The 27,922-nt window shown below is 53.6% G+C and overlaps 1 long non-coding RNA gene across 21 annotated transcripts; it reads right to left on the reverse strand.

The window, feature by feature from the left end:
- Positions 1 to 1,133: 1,133 nt before the first annotated feature.
- On the reverse strand, positions 1,134 to 27,500 carry LOC112058671 (uncharacterized). Of its 21 annotated transcripts, XR_010594714.1 has the most exons (24): positions 25,776 to 27,499; positions 24,589 to 25,466; positions 23,448 to 24,280; positions 22,263 to 23,138; positions 21,130 to 21,954; positions 20,638 to 20,820; positions 20,471 to 20,524; positions 19,953 to 20,083; positions 18,810 to 19,644; positions 17,629 to 18,500; positions 16,496 to 17,320; positions 15,313 to 16,186; positions 14,174 to 15,004; positions 12,989 to 13,864; positions 11,856 to 12,680; positions 10,675 to 11,546; positions 9,534 to 10,366; positions 8,353 to 9,224; positions 7,210 to 8,044; positions 6,027 to 6,900; positions 4,888 to 5,718; positions 4,396 to 4,578; positions 3,701 to 4,282; positions 1,134 to 3,392 (listed from the first exon to the last, which is right to left on the reverse strand). It is a non-coding gene; the product is annotated as an uncharacterized LOC112058671 (long non-coding RNA). The 21 variants fall into 21 exon arrangements; XR_010594711.1 differs by having other exon boundaries at positions 19,953 to 20,820; positions 24,589 to 25,170; positions 25,284 to 25,466; XR_010594712.1 differs by having other exon boundaries at positions 19,953 to 20,820; positions 22,263 to 22,842; positions 22,956 to 23,138.
- Positions 27,501 to 27,922: the final 422 nt, after the last annotated feature.

A 27,922-nucleotide genomic window follows, 5' to 3' on the forward strand; every position in this document is an offset into this window, starting at 1 on the left:
TCTGGGAGCAGGAGAGGGTGAGATCTGGGGCAGGTTGTTCAGCAGCCAGGAGCCCACATGCTTGTCCATCCCTGAGCAGCTGAGGAGCACAGTGTGCAGCTGGTCCATGCACCTGCTGTAGCGCTGCTCTGTGGCCAGGCTCTGCTTGGTGGTGGCTGCAAGAGATCGATCAGCAGCAAAAACAGCACAGCAAATGAGGAGCCAGGAGCTGCTGTGGCAATCAGCCACCAGCCAAACCCACAAACCTGTCAGCCTGCAGCATCACCATCTGTCCTCCATGTGCCACACACACCTCTCCATCCCTCCTCTGTATGCCAGAGACGCTCATCTATCCAACTCCAGACATCTCTGGATCTCACTGATTTTCCATGCAGCACCCAACACAATGAGGCCCGGACCTGAGTGAGGCTTTTGGGTGCTGCAGTAGTGGAGCTGTAGGGTGCATCTCTGGGCATCTCTAGACCCAGCCCCTTTTCTCTTGAACCCGAAGCCATGACTCTGAGTTCACACCTCTCGGGCCCAGACCCCATAACCCCGAAGATACTCAACCAACCACTCGTGCTCTGTGATCCCATTACAGCAACAAGAATGTCCCCATGAAGAGGAGGAGTGACACCTTGAGCCTGGCAGGCAGCATGAACTCTCCTCAGCATGGCATGGACCATCCCTGGAGCAGACAGATCCGATATGACCCATAGGAGACCACGGGGGGGCAAGAGAATGCATCCCACTGAGACTGATAGGAGGTGTGGACCCTCCCTCTGGGTTGCATTGGGGCAGACAGACCCTCCCCCAAGATGGATCCTCCCCAATCCATGGGAGACTACAAGGTGCCTGGGAATCAGTACCCAGGGTGTTGCTCTGTTGCAGGCTCTCCATGTGCTACACCGTGGTCTCCAGCACGTCAACTTTCTGCAGCTTGGATTGCTGTAAGGAGTGGAGGGAGGCACTGATAATGAGTGATGGCAGGTACAAGGATTTGGGGACTCAAGGTGCTGGGATGTCGCAGATGGGACAATGCCATGTGTGTCCGTCCGTCCGTCCATCCCCCTCCCCCCATTTGGGCAGTGACCCCTGGTTGCTATTTCACACTTTAAGAAAAGAGCCAAATGCCACTGTTTATCACAGGGTAATTTTATTTAACACAAAGCATTCTTCATCAGAAATGTACAACCCCCACCTTGCCCAGCACCGGCCCAAGCCGGCGCAGTCACTCAGGACAGCAAATACCCCAGAACATACAGACCCAAAGGGCAGCAGCTTTAATGTGAAGCAATGAGATGACGCCTAGAGAACCTAGTGAGGGGCTGTGGGGAAGTAGATAAATTGCAACTAATTACAATGGGGAAAATCATAATCCACCAGGGAGAAAAACTGACTCCACTGGGAAATCATACCAGCTCCAGCCAGTCTGAGATTTCCAGCAATTTGGGATTCGAGCAAGAATTCTCCACTTCCCTTCATTGTCTGGCAATTTCCAGGGAAGGGTAAGGTTAGAGAGCCCTCCACAAATGGATAATTCCCAGCCCACCGTGACCAAATGCACCCCTGTATTCACACCCTACACACTATTGTAACAATCTTTGGACAAAATATGCCTTGTGGGGTAGCATTTGAAACTCTGTGATCAATACTATCTTGGTGAAATGGCTGTAGCAACAGTCTGTGTAAAGTTATGAAATTCCACCTATAGGGTATTAAAAGCACAAGTTCCAATTCACATAGCCTGATTAGGTGGAACTGGTCAAGCACACTTGTCCTAAAGAAAGAGATGTGCGTTTGCCTCAATTTGCATTTCAGCTGTAAACAGATTCCACAGAGGACAAGAGGGGTAAGAAAGAAGTAGTATACACAGAAGAACAGAAACAGCACAAAGCCTCCTTCTTCCACCAAACTCCATGTCTCCTTGCTCTCAACAAGAAAGAACTTTACTTAAGGTGAACACTCAGGAAAATGTTTTTCAAATGGTGACCGAGCTATAAAAGTGAAGGGCAAAAACACCCAAGTTCTCTCTCCCTACCCATCTCCCTTTCAACTCCTAAGATGATCAGAGAAACAGCTGCTGTACTCTGGAAGCAGATCCTGGCCTGAGAGTTTGGGCAGCAATATTACTGGAACCTGTGGGAAGGGACTTCACAAGCCTAGTTTGTTAAGTTTAGAAAGCATTTTATCTTTATTTTTTCTTATAACCATTTCTTCTTTAATGCCTTATTACTCTGACGCGTGACTTCGTTTTCCTTGGTACTAAACCTAACGAAGGGGGGGAAAACAAAAAAAATTAGCATCTTCATCTGCAATGTCGCGTGGTCTCCTTCATTTCACATCTCCCATATCCCACGGTTCCACCCTCAACCCATCTCCCATTAAAACGTTACAACTGCAACTAGAAGGCACCCATTGTAACGGCACCCAAAATACTCACTTTGCCCAGGAGACTCTTGTCCCTTCCCCAGCCTTAATCCCAGAGCCTCGTAACTAACGAGGAAGCACACGGCCTGTGAAGAAAACTACAGCGAGTACAGTTGAGGAATTCAAAGCACTGTCCTCTTACTCACAGCCAGCGATGCAGAAGGCAGAAACATGACGACTATTCATGTCTCCTTAGAAGGATGTTCATGCTGCTCAGGTCCACTTCCGCCATATTCTTGTGCGGCTAGGGCTCCTGGACGATTCCCCTGCAAACTAATAAAGCCAAGCAAGAACTATCACTACACAGAGCTCTATTGGTGCTGGAAATCTTGCCCTCATCGCTGCCTCCCTCTCCAATCCCATCTACATCGGCCCCGCTCAACGAACAGAGACCGAGTTAACACCGACAGTCACAGCCCTGCATGGTTTTCGTCCCCTCCTACTTCTCCATGGCTCCCAAGACCTGGCCTGTGGGGATGCACACCTAGCACGCATGCCCGTGTCCTAGAAAGGGAGAAGGCATGAGGACAGGGAGAGGAAAGAGAGTGAGAAAGTTGGCCAACACACAAGAGGAGAGAGAGAGAGAGAGAGAGAGAGAAAATGGGAGGAAAGCAAGCAACTGACCACCTGGAGTCATCCTCCTGAATCCAACCTTCCGCTGCGGAGGAGACACCGTTCCTGACCAGAGAAATGAGCAACCTCTGAAAATAGGGACCTTTTCTCCCTCCTCACCACAGCTAGTCAGGAACCTTTTCATACAAAACCGGCCCTAACTTAGTGGGCTTCCCAACCTGCACTCAGGTTGGGCGTGAGCAGAGCCCTCACCAAACCAGACACTTATCTCACTGAGAGCGGCGGCCGTTCCCCTCCCAGTTGGACGGCTTTTGCGTGGCATCAACAATGCTCGCGGTCTCGTCGCTCTGGCTCGCTTTCCATCGCATGAGGACTTGAGACTCTGACGCGTGACTTCTTTTCTCTCGGTCCTAAACCCAGCACAAGGGGAAAAAACAAATCCGTTACCATTTCAGTCGGCAACTTCTCGTAGGCTCTCCCTTTGGCCTCTCCCTCACGGCGGGGCCCCTCCCTCAAACATCTTCCCATTACACCTTTAGCATTAGAATCAAAAAGCACCCCTTGCAACGGCACCCGACAGTCACTCTGCACAGCAGACTCTGGCCCCTCCCCAGCCGTAATCTCACAGAGGCCCATACCCAACGAGAAAGCACACGGCCTGTGAAGAATATTACAGCGAGCACAGATGAGGAATTCAGACCATTGACGGCTTACTCACAGCCAGTTATGCGGGAGTCAGAAAGCGGAGGACTGTTCATGTCTGCTGACAAGGATGTCCAGTCTGCTCATGTCCACTTCTGTCACTTTCTCCCCGGGCTGGGGCTCTTGGAAATTCCTCTGGAAGCGCAGCTGCAAAAGCCAAGCATGAGCCATCACTACTTAAAGCTCTATTTGTTGCTTCCAGCCTTGCCCTCGTCCTGGCCTCCCTCTCCAATCCCATCTACATCAGCCCCACTCGATGAACGGAGACAGAGTTAACACCGACAGTCACCGCTCCACTCTCGCACCCACTCCCATGCATGATTTTCGTCCCCTCCTACTTCTCCATGGCTCCCGAGACAAAATCTGTGGGGACGCACACGTAGCACGCCTGCCCGTGTCTTACGAAGGGAGACAACACGGGGAAAGGCAAGGACAGACAGAGAGAGCTAGAGGGTGTGTGTTGGCCAACGTACTAGAGAAGAGAGAGAGAGAGAGAGAGAGAGAGAGAGAGAGAGGAAAACATCAGAGGAAAGCAAGCACTCACCACCTGGAGTCATCCTCCTGGATGCAACTTTCTGCTGCAGAGGAGACGCCGTTCCTGACCAGAGAAATGAGCAACCTCTCAAAATAGGGACCTTTTCTCCCTCGTGACCACAGCTAGTCAGGAACCTTTTCCTACAAACCCAGCCCTATAGTACTGGGCTTCCCTACCTGGACTCAGGTTGGGCGTGAGCAGAGCCCTCCTGACACCAGACACTTATCTCACTGACAGCGGCGTCTCCTCGGCTCCCAGATGGACGGCTTTTGCGTGGCATCAACAATGCTCAGAGTCTCGACGCTCTCCATCGCGTGAGGGCAGTAGACTCTGCCGCGTGACTTCGTTTCCCCTTGATACTAAACCCAGCGGGAGGAGGGAACGAAAAAAATTAGCATCTTCATCTGCAATGTCGCGTGGTCTCCTTCATTTCACATCTCCCATATCCCACGGTTCCACCCTCAACCCATCTCCCATTAAAACGTTACAACTGCAACTAGAAGGCACCCGTTGTAACGGCACCCAAAATACTCACTTTGCCCAGGAGACTCTTGTCCCTTCCCCAGCCTTAATCCCAGAGCCTCGTAACTAACGAGGAAGCACACGGCCTGTGAAGAAAACTACAGCGAGTACAGTTGAGGAATTCAAAGCACTGTCCTCTTACTCACAGCCAGCGATGCAGAAGACAGAAACATGACGACTATTCATGTCTCCTTAGAAGGATGTTCATGCTGCTCAGGTCCACTTCCGCCATATTCTTGTGCGGCTAGGGCTCCTGGACGATTCCCCTGCAAACTAATAAAGCCAAGCAAGAACTATCACTACACAGAGCTCTATTGGTGCTGGAAATCTTGCCCTCATCGCTGCCTCCCTCTCCAATCCCATCTACATCGGCCCCGCTCAACGAACAGAGACCGAGTTAACACCGACAGTCACAGCCCTGCATGGTTTTCGTCCCCTCCTACTTCTCCATGGCTCCCAAGACCTGGCCTGTGGGGATGCACACCTAGCACGCATGCCCGTGTCCTAGAAAGGGAGAAGGCATGAGGACAGGGAGAGGAAAGAGAGTGAGAAAGTTGGCCAACACACAAGAGGAGAGAGAGAGAGAGAGAGAAAATGGGAGGAAAGCAAGCAACTGACCACCTGGAGTCATCCTCCTGAATCCAACCTTCCGCTGCGGAGGAGACACCGTTCCTGACCAGAGAAATGAGCAACCTCTGAAAATAGGGACCTTTTCTCCCTCCTCACCACAGCTAGTCAGGAACCTTTTCATACAAAACCGGCCCTAACTTAGTGGGCTTCCCAACCTGGACTCAGGTTGGGCGTGAGCAGAGCCCTCACCAAACCAGACACTTATCTCACTGAGAGCGGCGGCCGTTCCCCTCCCAGTTGGGCGGCTTTTGCGTGGCATCAACAATGCTCGCGGTCTCGTCGCTCTGGCTCGCTTTCCATCGCATGAGGACTTGAGACTCTGACGCGTGACTTCTTTTCTCTCGGTCCTAAACCCAGCACAAGGGGAAAAAACAAATCCGTTACCATCTCAGTCGGCAACTTCTCGTAGGCTCTCCCTTTGGCCTCTCCCTCACGGCGGGGCCCCTCCCTCAAACATCTTCCCATTACACCTTTAGCATTAGAATCAAAAAGCACCCCTTGCAACGGCACCCGACAGTCACTCTGCACAGCAGACTCTGGCCCCTCCCCAGCCGTAATCTCACAGAGCCCCATACCCAACGAGAAAGCACACGGCCTGTGAAGAATACTACAGCGAGCACAGATGAGGAATTCAGACCATTGACAGCTTACTCACAGCCAGTTATGCGGGAGTCAGAAAGCGGAGGACTGTTCATGTCTGCTGACAAGGATGTCCAGTCTGCTCATGTCCACTTCTGCCACTTTCTCCCCGGGCTGGGGCTCTTGGAAATTCCTCTGGAAGCGCAGCTGCAAAAGCCAAGCATGAGCCATCACTACTTAAAGCTCTATTTGTTGCTTCCAGCCTTGCCCTCGTCCTGGCCTCCCTCTCCAATCCCATCTACATCAGCCCCACTCGATGAACGGAGACCGAGTTAACACCGACAGTCACCGCTCCACTCTCGCACCCACTCCCATGCATGATTTTCGTCCCCTCCTACTTCTCCATGGCTCCCGAGACAAAATCTGTGGGGACGCACACGTAGCACGCCTGCCCGTGTCTTACGAAGGGAGACAACACGGGGAAAGGCAAGGACAGATAGAGAGAGCTAGAGGGTGTGTGTTGGCCAACGTACTAGAGAAGAGAGAGAGAGAGAGAGAGAGAGAGAGAAAGGAAAACATCGGAGGAAAGCAAGCACTCACCACCTGGAGTCATCCTCCTGGATGCAACTTTCTGCTGCAGAGGAGACGCCGTTCCTGACCAGAGAAATGAGCAACCTCTCAAAATAGGGACCTTTTCTCCCTCGTGACCACAGCTAGTCAGGAACCTTTTCCTACAAACCCAGCCCTACAGTACTGGGCTTCCCTACCTGGACTCAGGTTGGGCGTGAGCAGAGCCTTCCTGACACCAGACACTTATCTCACTGACAGCGGCGTCTCCTCGGCTCCCAGATGGACGGCTTTTGCGTGGCATCAACAATGCTCAGAGTCTCGACGCTCTCCATCGCGTGAGGGCAGTAGACTCTGCCGCGTGACTTCGTTTCCCCTTGGTACTAAATCCAGCGGGAGGAGGGAACGAAAAAAATTAGCATCTTCATCTGCAATGTCGCGTGGTCTCCTTCATTTCACATCTCCCATATCCCACGGTTCCACCCTCAACCCATCTCCCATTAAAACGTTACAACTGCAACTAGAAGGCACCCATTGTAACGGCACCCAAAATACTCACTTTGCCCAGGAGACTCTTGTCCCTTCCCCAGCCTTAATCCCAGAGCCTCGTAACTAACGAGGAAGCACACGGCCTGTGAAGAAAACTACAGCGAGTACAGTTGAGGAATTCAAAGCACTGTCCTCTTACTCACAGCCAGCGATGCAGAAGGCAGAAACATGACGACTATTCATGTCTCCTTAGAAGGATGTTCATGCTGCTCAGGTCCACTTCCGCCATATTCTTGTGCGGCTAGGGCTCCTGGACGATTCCCCTGCAAACTAATAAAGCCAAGCAAGAACTATCACTACACAGAGCTCTATTGGTGCTGGAAATCTTGCCCTCATCGCTGCCTCCCTCTCCAATCCCATCTACATCGGCCCCGCTCAACGAACAGAGACCGAGTTAACACCGACAGTCACAGCCCTGCATGGTTTTCGTCCCCTCCTACTTCTCCATGGCTCCCAAGACCTGGCCTGTGGGGATGCACACCTAGCACGCATGCCCGTGTCCTAGAAAGGGAGAAGGCATGAGGACAGGGAGAGGAAAGAGAGTGAGAAAGTTGGCCAACACACAAGAGGAGAGAGAGAGAGAGAGAGAGAGAAAATGGGAGGAAAGCAAGCAACTGACCACCTGGAGTCATCCTCCTGAATCCAACCTTCCGCTGCGGAGGAGACACCGTTCCTGACCAGAGAAATGAGCAACCTCTGAAAATAGGGACCTTTTCTCCCTCCTCACCACAGCTAGTCAGGAACCTTTTCATACAAAACCGGCCCTAACTTAGTGGGCTTCCCAACCTGGACTCAGGTTGGGCGTGAGCAGAGCCCTCACCAAACCAGACACTTATCTCACTGAGAGCGGCGGCCGTTCCCCTCCCAGTTGGACGGCTTTTGCGTGGCATCAACAATGCTCGCGGTCTCGTCGCTCTGGCTCGCTTTCCATCGCATGAGGACTTGAGACTCTGACGCGTGACTTCTTTTCTCTCGGTCCTAAACCCAGCACAAGGGGAAAAAACAAATCCGTTACCATCTCAGTCGGCAACTTCTCGTAGGCTCTCCCTTTGGCCTCTCCCTCACGGCGGGGCCCCTCCCTCAAACATCTTCCCATTACACCTTTAGCATTAGAATCAAAAAGCACCCCTTGCAACGGCACCCGACAGTCACTCTGCACAGCAGACTCTGGCCCCTCCCCAGCCGTAATCTCACAGAGGCCCATACCCAACGAGAAAGCACACGGCCTGTGAAGAATACTACAGCGAGCACAGATGAGGAATTCAGACCATTGACGGCTTACTCACAGCCAGTTATGCGGGAGTCAGAAAGCGGAGGACTGTTCATGTCTGCTGACAAGGATGTCCAGTCTGCTCATGTCCACTTCTGCCACTTTCTCCCCGGGCTGGGGCTCTTGGAAATTCCTCTGGAAGCGCAGCTGCAAAAGCCAAGCATGAGCCATCACTACTTAAAGCTCTATTTGTTGCTTCCAACCTTGCCCTCGTCCTGGCCTCCCTCTCCAATCCCATCTACATCAGCCCCACTCGATGAACGGAGACCGAGTTAACACCGACAGTCACCGCTCCACTCTCGCACCCACTCCCATGCATGATTTTCGTCCCCTCCTACTTCTCCATGGCTCCCGAGACAAAATCTGTGGGGACGCACACGTAGCACGCCTGCCCGTGTCTTACGAAGGGAGACAACACGGGGAAAGGCAAGGACAGACAGAGACAGCTAGAGGGTGTGTGTTGGCCAACGTACTAGAGAAGAGAGAGAGAGAGAGAGAGAGAGAGAAAGGAAAACATCGGAGGAAAGCAAGCACTCACCACCTGGAGTCATCCTCCTGGATGCAACTTTCTGCTGCAGAGGAGACGCCGTTCCTGACCAGAGAAATGAGCAACCTCTCAAAATAGGGACCTTTTCTCCCTCGTGACCACAGCTAGTCAGGAACCTTTTCCTACAAACCCAGCCCTACAGTACTGGGCTTCCCTACCTGGACTCAGGTTGGGCGTGAGCAGAGCCCTCGTGACACCAGACACTTATCTCACTGACAGCGGCGTCTCCTCGGCTCCCAGATGGACGGCTTTTGCGTGGCATCAACAATGCTCAGAGTCTCGACGCTCTCCATCGCGTGAGGGCAGTAGACTCTGCCGCGTGACTTCGTTTCCCCTTGGTACTAAACCCAGCGGGAGGAGGGAACGAAAAAAATTAGCATCTTCATCTGCAATGTCGCGTGGTCTCCTTCATTTCACATCTCCCATATCCCACGGTTCCACCCTCAACCCATCTCCCATTAAAACGTTACAACTGCAACTAGAAGGCACCCATTGTAACGGCACCCAAAATACTCACTTTGCCCAGGAGACTCTTGTCCCTTCCCCAGCCTTAATCCCAGAGCCTCGTAACTAACGAGGAAGCACACGGCCTGTGAAGAAAACTACAGCGAGTACAGTTGAGGAATTCAAAGCACTGTCCTCTTACTCACAGCCAGCGATGCAGAAGACAGAAACATGACGACTATTCATGTCTCCTTAGAAGGATGTTCATGCTGCTCAGGTCCACTTCCGCCATATTCTTGTGCGGCTAGGGCTCCTGGACGATTCCCCTGCAAACTAATAAAGCCAAGCAAGAACTATCACTACACAGAGCTCTATTGGTGCTGGAAATCTTGCCCTCATCGCTGCCTCCCTCTCCAATCCCATCTACATCGGCCCCGCTCAACGAACAGAGACCGAGTTAACACCGACAGTCACAGCCCTGCATGGTTTTCGTCCCCTCCTACTTCTCCATGGCTCCCAAGACCTGGCCTGTGGGGATGCACACCTAGCACGCATGCCCATGTCCTAGAAAGGGAGAAGGCATTAGGACAGGGAGAGGAAAGAGAGTGAGAAAGTTGGCCAACACACAAGAGGAGAGAGAGAGAGAGAGAGAGAAAATGGGAGGAAAGCAAGCAACTGACCACCTGGAGTCATCCTCCTGAATCCAACCTTCCGCTGCGGAGGAGACACCGTTCCTGACCAGAGAAATGAGCAACCTCTGAAAATAGGGACCTTTTCTCCCTCCTCACCACAGCTAGTCAGGAACCTTTTCATACAAAACCGGCCCTAACTTAGTGGGCTTCCCAACCTGGACTCAGGTTGGGCGTGAGCAGAGCCCTCACCAAACCAGACACTTATCTCACTGAGAGCGGCGGCCGTTCCCCTCCCAGTTGGACGGCTTTTGCGTGGCATCAACAATGCTCGCGGTCTCGTCGCTCTGGCTCGCTTTCCATCGCATGAGGACTTGAGACTCTGACGCGTGACTTCTTTTCTCTCGGTCCTAAACCCAGCACAAGGGGAAAAAACAAATCCGTTACCATTTCAGTCGGCAACTTCTCGTAGGCTCTCCCTTTGGCCTCTCCCTCACGGCGGGGCCCCTCCCTCAAACATCTTCCCATTACACCTTTAGCATTAGAATCAAAAAGCACCCCTTGCAACGGCACCCGACAGTCACTCTGCACAGCAGACTCTGGCCCCTCCCCAGCCGTAATCTCACAGAGGCCCATACCCAACGACAAAGCACACGGCCTGTGAAGAATACTACAGCGAGCACAGATGAGGAATTCAGACCATTGACGGCTTACTCACAGCCAGTTATGCGGGAGTCAGAAAGCGGAGGACTCTTCATGTCTGCTGACAAGGATGTCCAGTCTGCTCATGTCCACTTCTGCCACTTTCTCCCCGGGCTGGGGCTCTTGGAAATTCCTCTGGAAGCGCAGCTGCAAAAGCCAAGCATGAGCCATCACTACTTAAAGCTCTATTTGTTGCTTCCAACCTTGCCCTCGTCCTGGCCTCCCTCTCCAATCCCATCTACATCAGCCCCACTCGATGAACGGAGACCGAGTTAACACCGACAGTCACCGCTCCACTCTCGCACCCACTCCCATGCATGATTTTCGTCCCCTCCTACTTCTCCATGGCTCCCGAGACAAAATCTGTGGGGACGCACACGTAGCACGCCTGCCCGTGTCTTACGAAGGGAGACAACACGGGGAAAGGCAAGGACAGACAGAGACAGCTAGAGGGTGTGTGTTGGCCAACGTACTAGAGAAGAGAGAGAGAGAGAGAGAGAGAGAGAAAGGAAAACATCGGAGGAAAGCAAGCACTCACCACCTGGAGTCATCCTCCTGGATGCAACTTTCTGCTGCAGAGGAGACGCCGTTCCTGACCAGAGAAATGAGCAACCTCTCAAAATAGGGACCTTTTCTCCCTCGTGACCACAGCTAATCAGGAACCTTTTCCTACAAACCCAGCCCTACAGTACTGGGCTTCCCTACCTAGACTCAGGTTGGGCGTGAGCAGAGCCCTCGTGACACCAGACACTTATCTCACTGACAGCGGCGTCTCCTCGGCTCCCAGATGGACGGCTTTTGCGTGGCATCAACAATGCTCAGAGTCTCGACGCTCTCCATCGCGTGAGGGCAGTAGACTCTGCCGCGTGACTTCGTTTCCCCTTGGTACTAAACCCAGCGGGAGGAGGGAACGAAAAAAATTAGCATCTTCATCTGCAATGTCGCGTGGTCTCCTTCATTTCACATCTCCCATATCCCACGGTTCCACCCTCAACCCATCTCCCATTAAAACGTTACAACTGCAACTAGAAGGCACCCATTGTAACGGCACCCAAAATACTCACTTTGCCCAGGAGACTCTTGTCCCTTCCCCAGCCTTAATCCCAGAGCCTCGTAACTAACGAGGAAGCACACGGCCTGTGAAGAAAACTACAGCGAGTACAGTTGAGGAATTCAAAGCACTGTCCTCTTACTCACAGCCAGCGATGCAGAAGACAGAAACATGACGACTATTCATGTCTCCTTAGAAGGATGTTCATGCTGCTCAGGTCCACTTCCGCCATATTCTTGTGCGGCTAGGGCTCCTGGACGATTCCCCTGCAAACTAATAAAGCCAAGCAAGAACTATCACTACACAGAGCTCTATTGGTGCTGGAAATCTTGCCCTCATCGCTGCCTCCCTCTCCAATCCCATCTACATCGGCCCCGCTCAACGAACAGAGACCGAGTTAACACCGACAGTCACAGCCCTGCATGGTTTTCGTCCCCTCCTACTTCTCCATGGCTCCCAAGACCTGGCCTGTGGGGATGCACACCTAGCACGCATGCCCGTGTCCTAGAAAGGGAGAAGGCATGAGGACAGGGAGAGGAAAGAGAGTGAGAAAGTTGGCCAACACACAAGAGGAGAGAGAGAGAGAAAATGGGAGGAAAGCAAGCAACTGACCACCTGGAGTCATCCTCCTGAATCCAACCTTCCGCTGCGCAGGAGACACCGTTCCTGACCAGAGAAATGAGCAACCTCTGAAAATAGGGACCTTTTCTCCCTCCTCACCACAGCTAGTCAGGAACCTTTTCATACAAAACCGGCCCTAACTTAGTGGGCTTCCCAACCTGGACTCAGGTTGGGCGTGAGCAGAGCCCTCACCAAACCAGACACTTATCTCACTGAGAGCGGCGGCCGTTCCCCTCCCAGTTGGACGGCTTTTGCGTGGCATCAACAATGCTCGCGGTCTCGTCGCTCTGGCTCGCTTTCCATCGCATGAGGACTTGAGACTCTGACGCGTGACTTCTTTTCTCTCGGTCCTAAACCCAGCACAAGGGGAAAAAACAAATCCGTTACCATCTCAGTCGGCAACTTCTCGTAGGCTCTCCCTTTGGCCTCTCCCTCACGGCGGGGCCCCTCCCTCAAACATCTTCCCATTACACCTTTAGCATTAGAATCAAAAAGCACCCCTTGCAACGGCACCCGACAGTCACTCTGCACAGCAGAATCTGGCCCCTCCCCAGCCGTAATCTCACAGAGCCCCATACCCAACGAGAAAGCACACGGCCTGTGAAGAATATTACAGCGAGCACAGATGAGGAATTCAGACCATTGACGGCTTACTCACAGCCAGTTATGCGGGAGTCAGAAAGCGGAGGACTGTTCATGTCTGCTGACAAGGATGTCCAGTCTGCTCATGTCCACTTCTGTCACTTTCTCCCCGGGCTGGGGCTCTTGGAAATTCCTCTGGAAGCGCAGCTGCAAAAGCCAAGCATGAGCCATCACTACTTAAAGCTCTATTTGTTGCTTCCAGCCTTGCCCTCGTCCTGGCCTCCCTCTCCAATCCCATCTACATCAGCCCCACTCGATGAACGGAGATCGAGTTAACACCGACAGTCACCGCTCCACTCTCGCACCCACTCCCATGCATGATTTTCGTCCCCTCCTACTTCTCCATGGCTCCCGAGACAAAATCTGTGGGGACGCACACGTAGCACGCCTGCCCGTGTCTTACGAAGGGAGACAACACGGGGAAAGGCAAGGACAGACAGAGAGAGCTAGAGGGTGTGTGTTGGCCAACGTACTAGAGAAGAGAGAGAGAGAGAGAGAGAGAGAGAGAGAGAGGAAAACATCAGAGGAAAGCAAGCAGTCACCACCTGGAGTCATCCTCCTGGATGCAACTTTCTGCTGCAGAGGAGACGCCGTTCCTGACCAGAGAAATGAGCAACCTCTCAAAATAGGGACCTTTTCTCCCTCGTGACCACAGCTAGTCAGGAACCTTTTCCTACAAACCCAGCCCTACAGTACTGGGCTTCCCTACCTGGACTCAGGTTGGGCGTGAGCAGAGCCCTCGTGACACCAGACACTTATCTCACTGACAGCGGCGTCTCCTCGGCTCCCAGATGGACGGCTTTTGCGTGGCATCAACAATGCTCAGAGTCTCGACGCTCTCCATCGCGTGAGGGCAGTAGACTCTGCCGCGTGACTTCGTTTCCCCTTGGTACTAAACCCAGCGGGAGGAGGGAACGAAAAAAATTAGCATCTTCATCTGCAATGTCGCGTGGTCTCCTTCATTTCACATCTCCCATATCCCACGGTTCCACCCTCAACCCATCTCCCATTAAAACGTTACAACTGCAACTAGAAGGCACCCGTTGTAACGGCACCCAAAATACTCACTTTGCCCAGGAGACTCTTGTCCCTTCCCCAGCCTTAATCCCAGAGCCTCGTAACTAACGAGGAAGCACACGGCCTGTGAAGAAAACTACAGCGAGTACAGTTGAGGAATTCAAAGCACTGTCCTCTTACTCACAGCCAGCGATGCAGAAGACAGAAACATGACGACTATTCATGTCTCCTTAGAAGGATGTTCATGCTGCTCAGGTCCACTTCCGCCATATTCTTGTGCGGCTAGGGCTCCTGGACGATTCCCCTGCAAACTAATAAAGCCAAGCAAGAACTATCACTACACAGAGCTCTATTGGTGCTGGAAATCTTGCCCTCATCGCTGCCTCCCTCTCCAATCCCATCTACATCGGCCCCGCTCAATGAACAGAGACCGAGTTAACACCGACAGTCACAGCCCTGCATGGTTTTCGTCCCCTCCTACTTCTCCATGGCTCCCAAGACCTGGCCTGTGGGGATGCACACCTAGCACGCATGCCCGTGTCCTAGAAAGGGAGAAGGCATGAGGACAGGGAGAGGAAAGAGAGTGAGAAAGTTGGCCAACACACAAGAGGAGAGAGAGAGAGAGAGAGAAAATGGGAGGAAAGCAAGCAACTGACCACCTGGAGTCATCCTCCTGAATCCAACCTTCCGCTGCGGAGGAGACAGCGTTCCTGACCAGAGAAATGAGCAACCTCTGAAAATAGGGACCTTTTCTCCCTCCTCACCACAGCTAGTCAGGAACCTTTTCATACAAAACCGGCCCTAACTTAGTGGGCTTCCCAACCTGGACTCAGGTTGGGCGTGAGCAGAGCCCTCACCAAACCAGACACTTATCTCACTGAGAGCGGCGGCCGTTCCCCTCCCAGTTGGACGGCTTTTGCGTGGCATCAACAATGCTCGCGGTCTCGTCGCTCTGGCTCGCTTTCCATCGCATGAGGACTTGAGACTCTGACGCGTGACTTCTTTTCTCTCGGTCCTAAACCCAGCACAAGGGGAAAAAACAAATCCGTTACCATTTCAGTCGGCAACTTCTCGTAGGCTCTCCCTTTGGCCTCTCCCTCACGGCGGGGCCCCTCCCTCAAACATCTTCCCATTACACCTTTAGCATTAGAATCAAAAAGCACCCCTTGCAACGGCACCCGACAGTCACTCTGCACAGCAGACTCTGGCCCCTCCCCAGCCGTAATCTCACAGAGGCCCATACCCAACGACAAAGCACACGGCCTGTGAAGAATACTACAGCGAGCACAGATGAGGAATTCAGACCATTGACGGCTTACTCACAGCCAGTTATGCGGGAGTCAGAAAGCGGAGGACTCTTCATGTCTGCTGACAAGGATGTCCAGTCTGCTCATGTCCACTTCTGCCACTTTCTCCCCGGGCTGGGGTTCTTGGAAATTCCTCTGGAAGCGCAGCTGCAAAAGCCAAGCATGAGCCATCACTACTTAAAGCTCTATTTGTTGCTTCCAACCTTGCCCTCGTCCTGGCCTCCCTCTCCAATCCCATCTACATCAGCCCCACTCGATGAACGGAGACCGAGTTAACACCGACAGTCACCGCTCCACTCTCGCACCCACTCCCATGCATGATTTTCGTCCCCTCCTACTTCTCCATGGCTCCCGAGACAAAATCTGTGGGGACGCACACGTAGCACGCCTGCCCGTGTCTTACGAAGGGAGACAACACGGGGAAAGGCAAGGACAGACAGAGAGAGCTAGAGGGTGTGTGTTGGCCAACGTACTAGAGAAGAGAGAGAGAGAGAGAGAGAGAGAGAGAAAGGAAAACATCGGAGGAAAGCAAGCACTCACCACCTGGAGTCATCCTCCTGGATGCAACTTTCTGCTGCAGAGGAGACGCCGTTCCTGACCAGAGAAATGAGCAACCTCTCAAAATAGGGACCTTTTCTCCCTCGTGACCACAGCTAATCAGGAACCTTTTCCTACAAACCCAGCCCTACAGTACTGGGCTTCCCTACCTAGACTCAGGTTGGGCGTGAGCAGAGCCCTCGTGACACCAGACACTTATCTCACTGACAGCGGCGTCTCCTCGGCTCCCAGATGGACGGCTTTTGCGTGGCATCAACAATGCTCAGAGTCTCGACGCTCTCCATCGCGTGAGGGCAGTAGACTCTGCCGCGTGACTTCGTTTCCCCTTGGTACTAAACCCAGCGGGAGGAGGGAACGAAAAAAATTAGCATCTTCATCTGCAATGTCGCGTGGTCTCCTTCATTTCACATCTCCCATATCCCACGGTTCCACCCTCAACCCATCTCCCATTAAAACGTTACAACTGCAACTAGAAGGCACCCATTGTAACGGCACCCAAAATACTCACTTTGCCCAGGAGACTCTTGTCCCTTCCCCAGCCTTAATCCCAGAGCCTCGTAACTAACGAGGAAGCACACGGCCTGTGAAGAAAACTACAGCGAGTACAGTTGAGGAATTCAAAGCACTGTCCTCTTACTCACAGCCAGCGATGCAGAAGACAGAAACATGACGACTATTCATGTCTCCTTAGAAGGATGTTCATGCTGCTCAGGTCCACTTCCGCCATATTCTTGTGCGGCTAGGGCTCCTGGACGATTCCCCTGCAAACTAATAAAGCCAAGCAAGAACTATCACTACACAGAGCTCTATTGGTGCTGGAAATCTTGCCCTCATCGCTGCCTCCCTCTCCAATCCCATCTACATCGGCCCCGCTCAACGAACAGAGACCGAGTTAACACCGACAGTCACAGCCCTGCATGGTTTTCGTCCCCTCCTACTTCTCCATGGCTCCCAAGACCTGGCCTGTGGGGATGCACACCTAGCACGCATGCCCGTGTCCTAGAAAGGGAGAAGGCATGAGGACAGGGAGAGGAAAGAGAGTGAGAAAGTTGGCCAACACACAAGAGGAGAGAGAGAGAGAAAATGGGAGGAAAGCAAGCAACTGACCACCTGGAGTCATCCTCCTGAATCCAACCTTCCGCTGCGCAGGAGACACCGTTCCTGACCAGAGAAATGAGCAACCTCTGAAAATAGGGACCTTTTCTCCCTCCTCACCACAGCTAGTCAGGAACCTTTTCATACAAAACCGGCCCTAACTTAGTGGGCTTCCCAACCTGGACTCAGGTTGGGCGTGAGCAGAGCCCTCACCAAACCAGACACTTATCTCACTGAGAGCGGCGGCCGTTCCCCTCCCAGTTGGACGGCTTTTGCGTGGCATCAACAATGCTCGCGGTCTCGTCGCTCTGGCTCGCTTTCCATCGCATGAGGACTTGAGACTCTGACGCGTGACTTCTTTTCTCTCGGTCCTAAACCCAGCACAAGGGGAAAAAACAAATCCGTTACCATCTCAGTCGGCAACTTCTCGTAGGCTCTCCCTTTGGCCTCTCCCTCACGGCGGGGCCCCTCCCTCAAACATCTTCCCATTACACCTTTAGCATTAGAATCAAAAAGCACCCCTTGCAACGGCACCCGACAGTCACTCTGCACAGCAGAATCTGGCCCCTCCCCAGCCGTAATCTCACAGAGCCCCATACCCAACGAGAAAGCACACGGCCTGTGAAGAATATTACAGCGAGCACAGATGAGGAATTCAGACCATTGACGGCTTACTCACAGCCAGTTATGCGGGAGTCAGAAAGCGGAGGACTGTTCATGTCTGCTGACAAGGATGTCCAGTCTGCTCATGTCCACTTCTGTCACTTTCTCCCCGGGCTGGGGCTCTTGGAAATTCCTCTGGAAGCGCAGCTGCAAAAGCCAAGCATGAGCCATCACTACTTAAAGCTCTATTTGTTGCTTCCAGCCTTGCCCTCGTCCTGGCCTCCCTCTCCAATCCCATCTACATCAGCCCCACTCGATGAACGGAGATCGAGTTAACACCGACAGTCACCGCTCCACTCTCGCACCCACTCCCATGCATGATTTTCGTCCCCTCCTACTTCTCCATGGCTCCCGAGACAAAATCTGTGGGGACGCACACGTAGCACGCCTGCCCGTGTCTTACGAAGGGAGACAACACGGGGAAAGGCAAGGACAGACAGAGAGAGCTAGAGGGTGTGTGTTGGCCAACGTACTAGAGAAGAGAGAGAGAGAGAGAGAGAGAGAGAGAGGAAAACATCAGAGGAAAGCAAGCAGTCACCACCTGGAGTCATCCTCCTGGATGCAACTTTCTGCTGCAGAGGAGACGCCGTTCCTGACCAGAGAAATGAGCAACCTCTCAAAATAAGGACCTTTTCTCCCTCGTGACCACAGCTAGTCAGGAACCTTTTCCTACAAACCCAGCCCTACAGTACTGGGCTTCCCTACCTGGACTCAGGTTGGGCGTGAGCAGAGCCCTCATGACACCAGACACTTATCTCACTGACAGCGGCGTCTCCTCGGCTCCCAGATGGACGGCTTTTGCGTGGCATCAACAATGCTCAGAGTCTCGACGCTCTCCATCGCGTGAGGGCAGTAGACTCTGCCGCGTGACTTCGTTTCCCCTTGGTACTAAACCCAGCGGGAGGAGGGAACGAAAAAAATTAGCATCTTCATCTGCAATGTCGCGTGGTCTCCTTCATTTCACATCTCCCATATCCCACGGTTCCACCCTCAACCCATCTCCCATTAAAACGTTACAACTGCAACTAGAAGGCACCCGTTGTAACGGCACCCAAAATACTCACTTTGCCCAGGAGACTCTTGTCCCTTCCCCAGCCTTAATCCCAGAGCCTCGTAACTAACGAGGAAGCACACGGCCTGTGAAGAAAACTACAGCGAGTACAGTTGAGGAATTCAAAGCACTGTCCTCTTACTCACAGCCAGCGATGCAGAAGACAGAAACATGACGACTATTCATGTCTCCTTAGAAGGATGTTCATGCTGCTCAGGTCCACTTCCGCCATATTCTTGTGCGGCTAGGGCTCCTGGACGATTCCCCTGCAAACTAATAAAGCCAAGCAAGAACTATCACTACACAGAGCACTATTGGTGCTGGAAATCTTGCCCTCATCGCTGCCTCCCTCTCCAATCCCATCTACATCGGCCCCGCTCAACGAACAGAGACCGAGTTAACACCGACAGTCACAGCCCTGCATGGTTTTCGTCCCCTCCTACTTCTCCATGGCTCCCAAGACCTGGCCTGTGGGGATGCACACCTAGCACGCATGCCCGTGTCCTAGAAAGGGAGAAGGCATGAGGACAGGGAGAGGAAAGAGAGTGAGAAAGTTGGCCAACACACAAGAGGAGAGAGAGAGAGAGAGAGAGAGAAAATGGGAGGAAAGCAAGCAACTGACCACCTGGAGTCATCCTCCTGAATCCAACCTTCCGCTGCGGAGGAGACACCGTTCCTGACCAGAGAAATGAGCAACCTCTGAAAATAGGGACCTTTTCTCCCTCCTCACCACAGCTAGTCAGGAACCTTTTCATACAAAACCGGCCCTAACTTAGTGGGCTTCCCAACCTGCACTCAGGTTGGGCGTGAGCAGAGCCCTCACCAAACCAGACACTTATCTCACTGAGAGCGGCGGCCGTTCCCCTCCCAGTTGGACGGCTTTTGCGTGGCATCAACAATGCTCGCGGTCTCGTCGCTCTGGCTCGCTTTCCATCGCATGAGGACTTGAGACTCTGACGCGTGACTTCTTTTCTCTCGGTCCTAAACCCAGCACAAGGGGAAAAAACAAATCCGTTACCATCTCAGTCGGCAACTTCTCGTAGGCTCTCCCTTTGGCCTCTCCCTCACGGCGGGGCCCCTCCCTCAAACATCTTCCCATTACACCTTTAGCATTAGAATCAAAAAGCACCCCTTGCAACGGCACCCGACAGTCACTCTGCACAGCAGAATCTGGCCCCTCCCCAGCCGTAATCTCACAGAGCCCCATACCCAACGAGAAAGCACACGGCCTGTGAAGAATACTACAGCGAGCACAGATGAGGAATTCAGACCATTGACGGCTTACTCACAGCCAGTTATGCGGGAGTCAGAAAGCGGAGGACTGTTCATGTCTGCTGACAAGGATGTCCAGTCTGCTCATGTCCACTTCTGCCACTTTCTCCCCGGGCTGGGGCTCTTGGAAATTCCTCTGGAAGCGCAGCTGCAAAAGCCAAGCATGAGCCATCACTACTTAAAGCTCTATTTGTTGCTTCCAACCTTGCCCTCATCCTGGCCTCCCTCTCCAATCCCATCTACATCAGCCCCACTCGATGAACGGAGACCGAGTTAACACCGACAGTCACCGCTCCACTCTCGCACCCACTCCCATGCATGATTTTCGTCCCCTCCTACTTCTCCATGGCTCCCGAGACAAAATCTGTGGGGACGCACACGTAGCACGCCTGCCCGTGTCTTACGAAGGGAGACAACACGGGGAAAGGCAAGGACAGACAGAGAGAGCTAGAGGGTGTGTGTTGGCCAACGTACTAGAGAAGAGAGAGAGAGAGAGAGAGAGAGAGGAAAACATCAGAGGAAAGCAAGCAGTCACCACCTGGAGTCATCCTCCTGGATGCAACTTTCTGCTGCAGAGGAGACGCCGTTCCTGACCAGAGAAATGAGCAACCTCTCAAAATAGGGACCTTTTCTCCCTCGTGACCACAGCTAGTCAGGAACCTTTTCCTACAAACCCAGCCCTACAGTACTGGGCTTCCCTACCTGGACTCAGGTTGGGCGTGAGCAGAGCCCTCGTGACACCAGACACTTATCTCACTGACAGCGGCGTCTCCTCGGCTCCCAGATGGACGGCTTTTGCGTGGCATCAACAATGCTCAGAGTCTCGACGCTCTCCATCGCGTGAGGGCAGTAGACTCTGCCGCGTGACTTCGTTTCCCCTTGGTACTAAACCCAGCGGGAGGAGGGAACGAAAAAAATTAGCATCTTCATCTGCAATGTCGCGTGGTCTCCTTCATTTCACATCTCCCATATCCCACGGTTCCACCCTCAACCCATCTCCCATTAAAACGTTACAACTGCAACTAGAAGGCACCCATTGTAACGGCACCCAAAATACTCACTTTGCCCAGGAGACTCTTGTCCCTTCCCCAGCCTTAATCCCAGAGCCTCGTAACTAACGAGGAAGCACACGGCCTGTGAAGAAAACTACAGCGAGTACAGTTGAGGAATTCAAAGCACTGTCCTCTTACTCACAGCCAGCGATGCAGAAGACAGAAACATGACGACTATTCATGTCTCCTTAGAAGGATGTTCATGCTGCTCAGGTCCACTTCCGCCATATTCTTGTGCGGCTAGGGCTCCTGGACGATTCCCCTGCAAACTAATAAAGCCAAGCAAGAACTATCACTACACAGAGCTCTATTGGTGCTGGAAATCTTGCCCTCATCGCTGCCTCCCTCTCCAATCCCATCTACATCGGCCCCGCTCAACGAACAGAGACCGAGTTAACACCGACAGTCACAGCCCTGCATGGTTTTCGTCCCCTCCTACTTCTCCATGGCTCCCAAGACCTGGCCTGTGGGGATGCACACCTAGCACGCATGCCCGTGTCCTAGAAAGGGAGAAGGCATGAGGACAGGGAGAGGAAAGAGAGTGAGAAAGTTGGCCAACACACAAGAGGAGAGAGAGAGAGAAAATGGGAGGAAAGCAAGCAACTGACCACCTGGAGTCATCCTCCTGAATCCAACCTTCCGCTGCGGAGGAGACACCGTTCCTGACCAGAGAAATGAGCAACCTCTGAAAATAGGGACCTTTTCTCCCTCCTCACCACAGCTAGTCAGGAACCTTTTCATACAAAACCGGCCCTAACTTAGTGGGCTTCCCAACCTGGACTCAGGTTGGGCGTGAGCAGAGCCCTCACCAAACCAGACACTTATCTCACTGAGAGCGGCGGCCGTTCCCCTCCCAGTTGGACGGCTTTTGCGTGGCATCAACAATGCTTGCGGTCTCGTCGCTCTGGCTCGCTTTCCATCGCATGAGGACTTGAGACTCTGACGCGTGACTTCTTTTCTCTCGGTCCTAAACCCAGCACAAGGGGAAAAAACAAATCCGTTACCATCTCAGTCGGCAACTTCTCGTAGGCTCTCCCTTTGGCCTCTCCCTCACGGCGGGGCCCCTCCCTCAAACATCTTCCCATTACACCTTTAGCATTAGAATCAAAAAGCACCCCTTGCAACGGCACCCGACAGTCACTCTGCACAGCAGAATCTGGCCCCTCCCCAGCCGTAATCTCACAGAGCCCCATACCCAACGAGAAAGCACACGGCCTGTGAAGAATATTACAGCGAGCACAGATGAGGAATTCAGACCATTGACGGCTTACTCACAGCCAGTTATGCGGGAGTCAGAAAGCGGAGGACTCTTCATGTCTGCTGACAAGGATGTCCAGTCTGCTCATGTCCACTTCTGTCACTTTCTCCCCGGGCTGGGGCTCTTGGAAATTCCTCTGGAAGCGCAGCTGCAAAAGCCAAGCATGAGCCATCACTACTTAAAGCTCTATTTGTTGCTTCCAGCCTTGCCCTCGTCCTGGCCTCCCTCTCCAATCCCATCTACATCAGCCCCACTCGATGAACGGAGATCGAGTTAACACCGACAGTCACCGCTCCACTCTCGCACCCACTCCCATGCATGATTTTCGTCCCCTCCTACTTCTCCATGGCTCCCGAGACAAAATCTGTGGGGACGCACACGTAGCACGCCTGCCCGTGTCTTACGAAGGGAGACAACACGGGGAAAGGCAAGGACAGACAGAGAGAGCTAGAGGGTGTGTGTTGGCCAACGTACTAGAGAAGAGAGAGAGAGAGAGAGAGAGAGAGAGAGAGAGGAAAACATCAGAGGAAAGCAAGCAGTCACCACCTGGAGTCATCCTCCTGGATGCAACTTTCTGCTGCAGAGGAGACGCCGTTCCTGACCAGAGAAATGAGCAACCTCTCAAAATAGGGACCTTTTCTCCCTCGTGACCACAGCTAGTCAGGAACCTTTTCCTACAAACCCAGCCCTACAGTACTGGGCTTCCCTACCTGGACTCAGGTTGGGCGTGAGCAGAGCCCTCCTGACACCAGACACTTATCTCACTGACAGCGGCGTCTCCTCGGCTCCCAGATGGACGGCTTTTGCGTGGCATCAACAATGCTCAGAGTCTCGACGCTCTCCATCGCGTGAGGGCAGTAGACTCTGCCGCGTGACTTCGTTTCCCCTTGGTACTAAACCCAGCGGGAGGAGGGAACGAAAAAAATTAGCATCTTCATCTGCAATGTCGCGTGGTCTCCTTCATTTCACATCTCCCATATCCCACGGTTCCACCCTCAACCCATCTCCCATTAAAACGTTACAACTGCAACTAGAAGGCACCCATTGTAACGGCACCCAAAATACTCACTTTGCCCAGGAGACTCTTGTCCCTTCCCCAGCCTTAATCCCAGAGCCTCGTAACTAACGAGGAAGCACACGGCCTGTGAAGAAAACTACAGCGAGTACAGTTGAGGAATTCAAAGCACTGTCCTCTTACTCACAGCCAGCGATGCAGAAGACAGAAACATGACGACTATTCATGTCTCCTTAGAAGGATGTTCATGCTGCTCAGGTCCACTTCCGCCATATTCTTGTGCGGCTAGGGCTCCTGGACGATTCCCCTGCAAACTAATAAAGCCAAGCAAGAACTATCACTACACAGAGCTCTATTGGTGCTGGAAATCTTGCCCTCATCGCTGCCTCCCTCTCCAATCCCATCTACATCGGCCCCGCTCAACGAACAGAGACCGAGTTAACACCGACAGTCACAGCCCTGCATGGTTTTCGTCCCCTCCTACTTCTCCATGGCTCCCAAGACCTGGCCTGTGGGGATGCACACCTAGCACGCATGCCCGTGTCCTAGAAAGGGAGAAGGCATGAGGACAGGGAGAGGAAAGAGAGTGAGAAAGTTGGCCAACACACAAGAGGAGAGAGAGAGAGAGAGAGAGAAAATGGGAGGAAAGCAAGCAACTGACCACCTGGAGTCATCCTCCTGAATCCAACCTTCCGCTGCGGAGGAGACACCGTTCCTGACCAGAGAAATGAGCAACCTCTGAAAATAGGGACCTTTTCTCCCTCCTCACCACAGCTAGTCAGGAACCTTTTCATACAAAACCGGCCCTAACTTAGTGGGCTTCCCAACCTGGACTCAGGTTGGGCGTGAGCAGAGCCCTCACCAAACCAGACACTTATCTCACTGAGAGCGGCGGCCGTTCCCCTCCCAGTTGGACGGCTTTTGCGTGGCATCAACAATGCTCGCGGTCTCGTCGCTCTGGCTCGCTTTCCATCGCATGAGGACTTGAGACTCTGACGCGTGACTTCTTTTCTCTCGGTCCTAAACCCAGCACAAGGGGAAAAAACAAATCCGTTACCATCTCAGTCGGCAACTTCTCGTAGGCTCTCCCTTTGGCCTCTCCCTCACGGCGGGGCCCCTCCCTCAAACATCTTCCCATTACACCTTTAGCATTAGAATCAAAAAGCACCCCTTGCAACGGCACCCGACAGTCACTCTGCACAGCAGAATCTGGCCCCTCCCCAGCCGTAATCTCACAGAGCCCCATACCCAACGAGAAAGCACACGGCCTGTGAAGAATATTACAGCGAGCACAGATGAGGAATTCAGACCATTGACGGCTTACTCACAGCCAGTTATGCGGGAGTCAGAAAGCGGAGGACTCTTCATGTCTGCTGACAAGGATGTCCAGTCTGCTCATGTCCACTTCTGTCACTTTCTCCCCGGGCTGGGGCTCTTGGAAATTCCTCTGGAAGCGCAGCTGCAAAAGCCAAGCATGAGCCATCACTACTTAAAGCTCTATTTGTTGCTTCCAGCCTTGCCCTCGTCCTGGCCTCCCTCTCCAATCCCATCTACATCAGCCCCACTCGATGAACGGAGATCGAGTTAACACCGACAGTCACCGCTCCACTCTCGCACCCACTCCCATGCATGATTTTCGTCCCCTCCTACTTCTCCATGGCTCCCGAGACAAAATCTGTGGGGACGCACACGTAGCACGCCTGCCCGTGTCTTACGAAGGGAGACAACACGGGGAAAGGCAAGGACAGACAGAGAGAGCTAGAGGGTGTGTGTTGGCCAACGTACTAGAGAAGAGAGAGAGAGAGAGAGAGAGAGAGAGAGAGAGAGGAAAACATCAGAGAAAAGCAAGCAGTCACCACCTGGAGTCATCCTCCTGGATGCAACTTTCTGCTGCAGAGGAGACGCCGTTCCTGACCAGAGAAATGAGCAACCTCTCAAAATAGGGACCTTTTCTCCCTCGTGACCACAGCTAGTCAGGAACCTTTTCCTACAAACCCAGCCCTACAGTACTGGGCTTCCCTACCTGGACTCAGGTTGGGCGTGAGCAGAGCCCTCCTGACACCAGACACTTATCTCACTGACAGCGGCGTCTCCTCGGCTCCCAGATGGACGGCTTTTGCGTGGCATCAACAATGCTCAGAGTCTCGACGCTCTCCATCGCGTGAGGGCAGTAGACTCTGCCGCGTGACTTCGTTTCCCCTTGGTACTAAACCCAGCGGGAGGAGGGAACGAAAAAAATTAGCATCTTCATCTGCAATGTCGCGTGGTCTCCTTCATTTCACATCTCCCATATCCCACGGTTCCACCCTCAACCCATCTCCCATTAAAACGTTACAACTGCAACTAGAAGGCACCCGTTGTAACGGCACCCAAAATACTCACTTTGCCCAGGAGACTCTTGTCCCTTCCCCAGCCTTAATCCCAGAGCCTCGTAACTAACGAGGAAGCACACGGCCTGTGAAGAAAACTACAGCGAGTACAGTTGAGGAATTCAAAGCACTGTCCTCTTACTCACAGCCAGCGATGCAGAAGACAGAAACATGACGACTATTCATGTCTCCTTAGAAGGATGTTCATGCTGCTCAGGTCCACTTCCGCCATATTCTTGTGCGGCTAGGGCTCCTGGACGATTCCCCTGCAAACTAATAAAGCCAAGCAAGAACTATCACTACACAGAGCTCTATTGGTGCTGGAAATCTTGCCCTCATCGCTGCCTCCCTCTCCAATCCCATCTACATCGGCCCCGCTCAATGAACAGAGACCGAGTTAACACCGACAGTCACAGCCCTGCATGGTTTTCGTCCCCTCCTACTTCTCCATGGCTCCCAAGACCTGGCCTGTGGGGATGCACACCTAGCACGCATGCCCGTGTCCTAGAAAGGGAGAAGGCATGAGGACAGGGAGAGGAAAGAGAGTGAGAAAGTTGGCCAACACACAAGAGGAGAGAGAGAGAGAGAGAGAAAATGGGAGGAAAGCAAGCAACTGACCACCTGGAGTCATCCTCCTGAATCCAACCTTCCGCTGCGCAGGAGACACCGTTCCTGACCAGAGAAATGAGCAACCTCTGAAAATAGGGACCTTTTCTCCCTCCTCACCACAGCTAGTCAGGAACCTTTTCATACAAAACCGGCCCTAACTTAGTGGGTTTCCCAACCTGCACTCAGGTTGGGCGTGAGCAGAGCCCTCACCAAACCAGACACTTATCTCACTGAGAGCGGCGGCCGTTCCCCTCCCAGTTGGACGGCTTTTGCGTGGCATCAACAATGCTCCACTTTAGCGCCCACTGCTCCGCATGGTTTTTGTTCGCTCCTACTTCTCCATGGCTCCCAAGACCTGGCCTGTGGGGATGCACACCTAGCGCGCCTGACCGTGTCCTACAAAGGGTTCATGTTGGGGAGGAAGAAGAGAGAAGGGCTGAGGGGCCCCATGGGTGGGGGGTGGGACTGGGGGGAAGGGTAGGGATGGCTCTGCAGGTTTGGGAATGTTGGAGAAAGGAGAAAAGGTCACTGGGGGGCCCACAGATCTAGGGACAGAGTGGGGTGTAGGTTGCGTTTGGCTGGGGGTGTTGGGAGGGAGAAGAAAAGGGGGCTGAGGGGCCCAACAGATGGGGGGATGAACTGGGGGGGCTGTTGGGGAGGAAGTGGGGCTGAGCAGTCCCTACAGGTGGAGGCATGGATGGAGGTGCAGGTTGTGGTGAGCTGGGAGAATGTTGGAGAGAAATGGGGGCTGAGGAGTCCCATGAGTGGAGGAATGAACTGAGGGATCCATGCCTGTGGGTTGGGGAAAGTTGTTGCAGGCTGGGTGGTGTTGGGGAGGGAGAGGGGCTGAGGGCACTATGGGAGGAGGCATGGATGGGGGAAGGTAGGGATGGGATGCAGTTTGGGGTGGCCTAGGAGGTGTTGGAGGGAGAAGAAAGGAGGACTGAGGGGCCCAATGGATGGGGTGGGGGGGATAGACGGGAGCGGGTTGGTTTGGGCTAGAGGAACAGGGGTGCGGGTTGGAGAAGGTTGCAGGCGTGGGGGGGGGTGCGCGAATGGGTTGGGGACCAGGTTGGGGCGGGCTGGGGTGCGCGGGGGACGAGGAAAGTCACGGCGGGCTGGGAGGTGCGGGTTAGAGAAGGTTGCGGCAGGCTAGGGGTGTGGATTAGAGAAGGTTACAGCGGGCTGGGGGTGTGGGGGCACGCTGAGGGTGCAGGGGGGGCGAGGAAGGTCGTGGCAGGCTGCGGGGGGACGGGGGCGCGCTGGGGGTGCGGGTTAGAGAATGTCACGGCAGGCTGAGGGTGCGGATTAGAGAAGGTTGCGGCGGGCTGGGGGTGCGGGGGAACGGGGGGCAAGAAGGTCGTAGCGGGCTGGGAGTGTGGGGGTATGGGGGGCGGGCAGGTTAGAAAAAGTCGTGGCGGGCTGGGGATGCGGGGGGACGGGAGGTGGGCTGGGGGGGCGGGTTAGAGAAGGTCGCAGCGGACTGGGGGGGCGGGGGAGACGGGGGGACGAGGAAGGGCGCATCAGGCTAGAGATGCGAGGAAGGTTGCGGCGGGCTGGGGGTGCGGGAGGGACGAGGAAGGTCGCTGCAGGCTGGGAGTGTCGGGGGACGGAGGGTTGCAGCGGGCTGAGGGTGCGCGGGGGCCGAGGAAGGTTGCGGAAGGCTGGGGGTGTGGGGGGACAG

The sequence above is a fragment of the Chrysemys picta genome, chromosome 24, assembly GCF_011386835.1.
Source record: "Chrysemys picta bellii isolate R12L10 chromosome 24, ASM1138683v2, whole genome shotgun sequence".
Lineage (NCBI taxonomy): Eukaryota > Metazoa > Chordata > Testudines > Emydidae > Chrysemys > Chrysemys picta.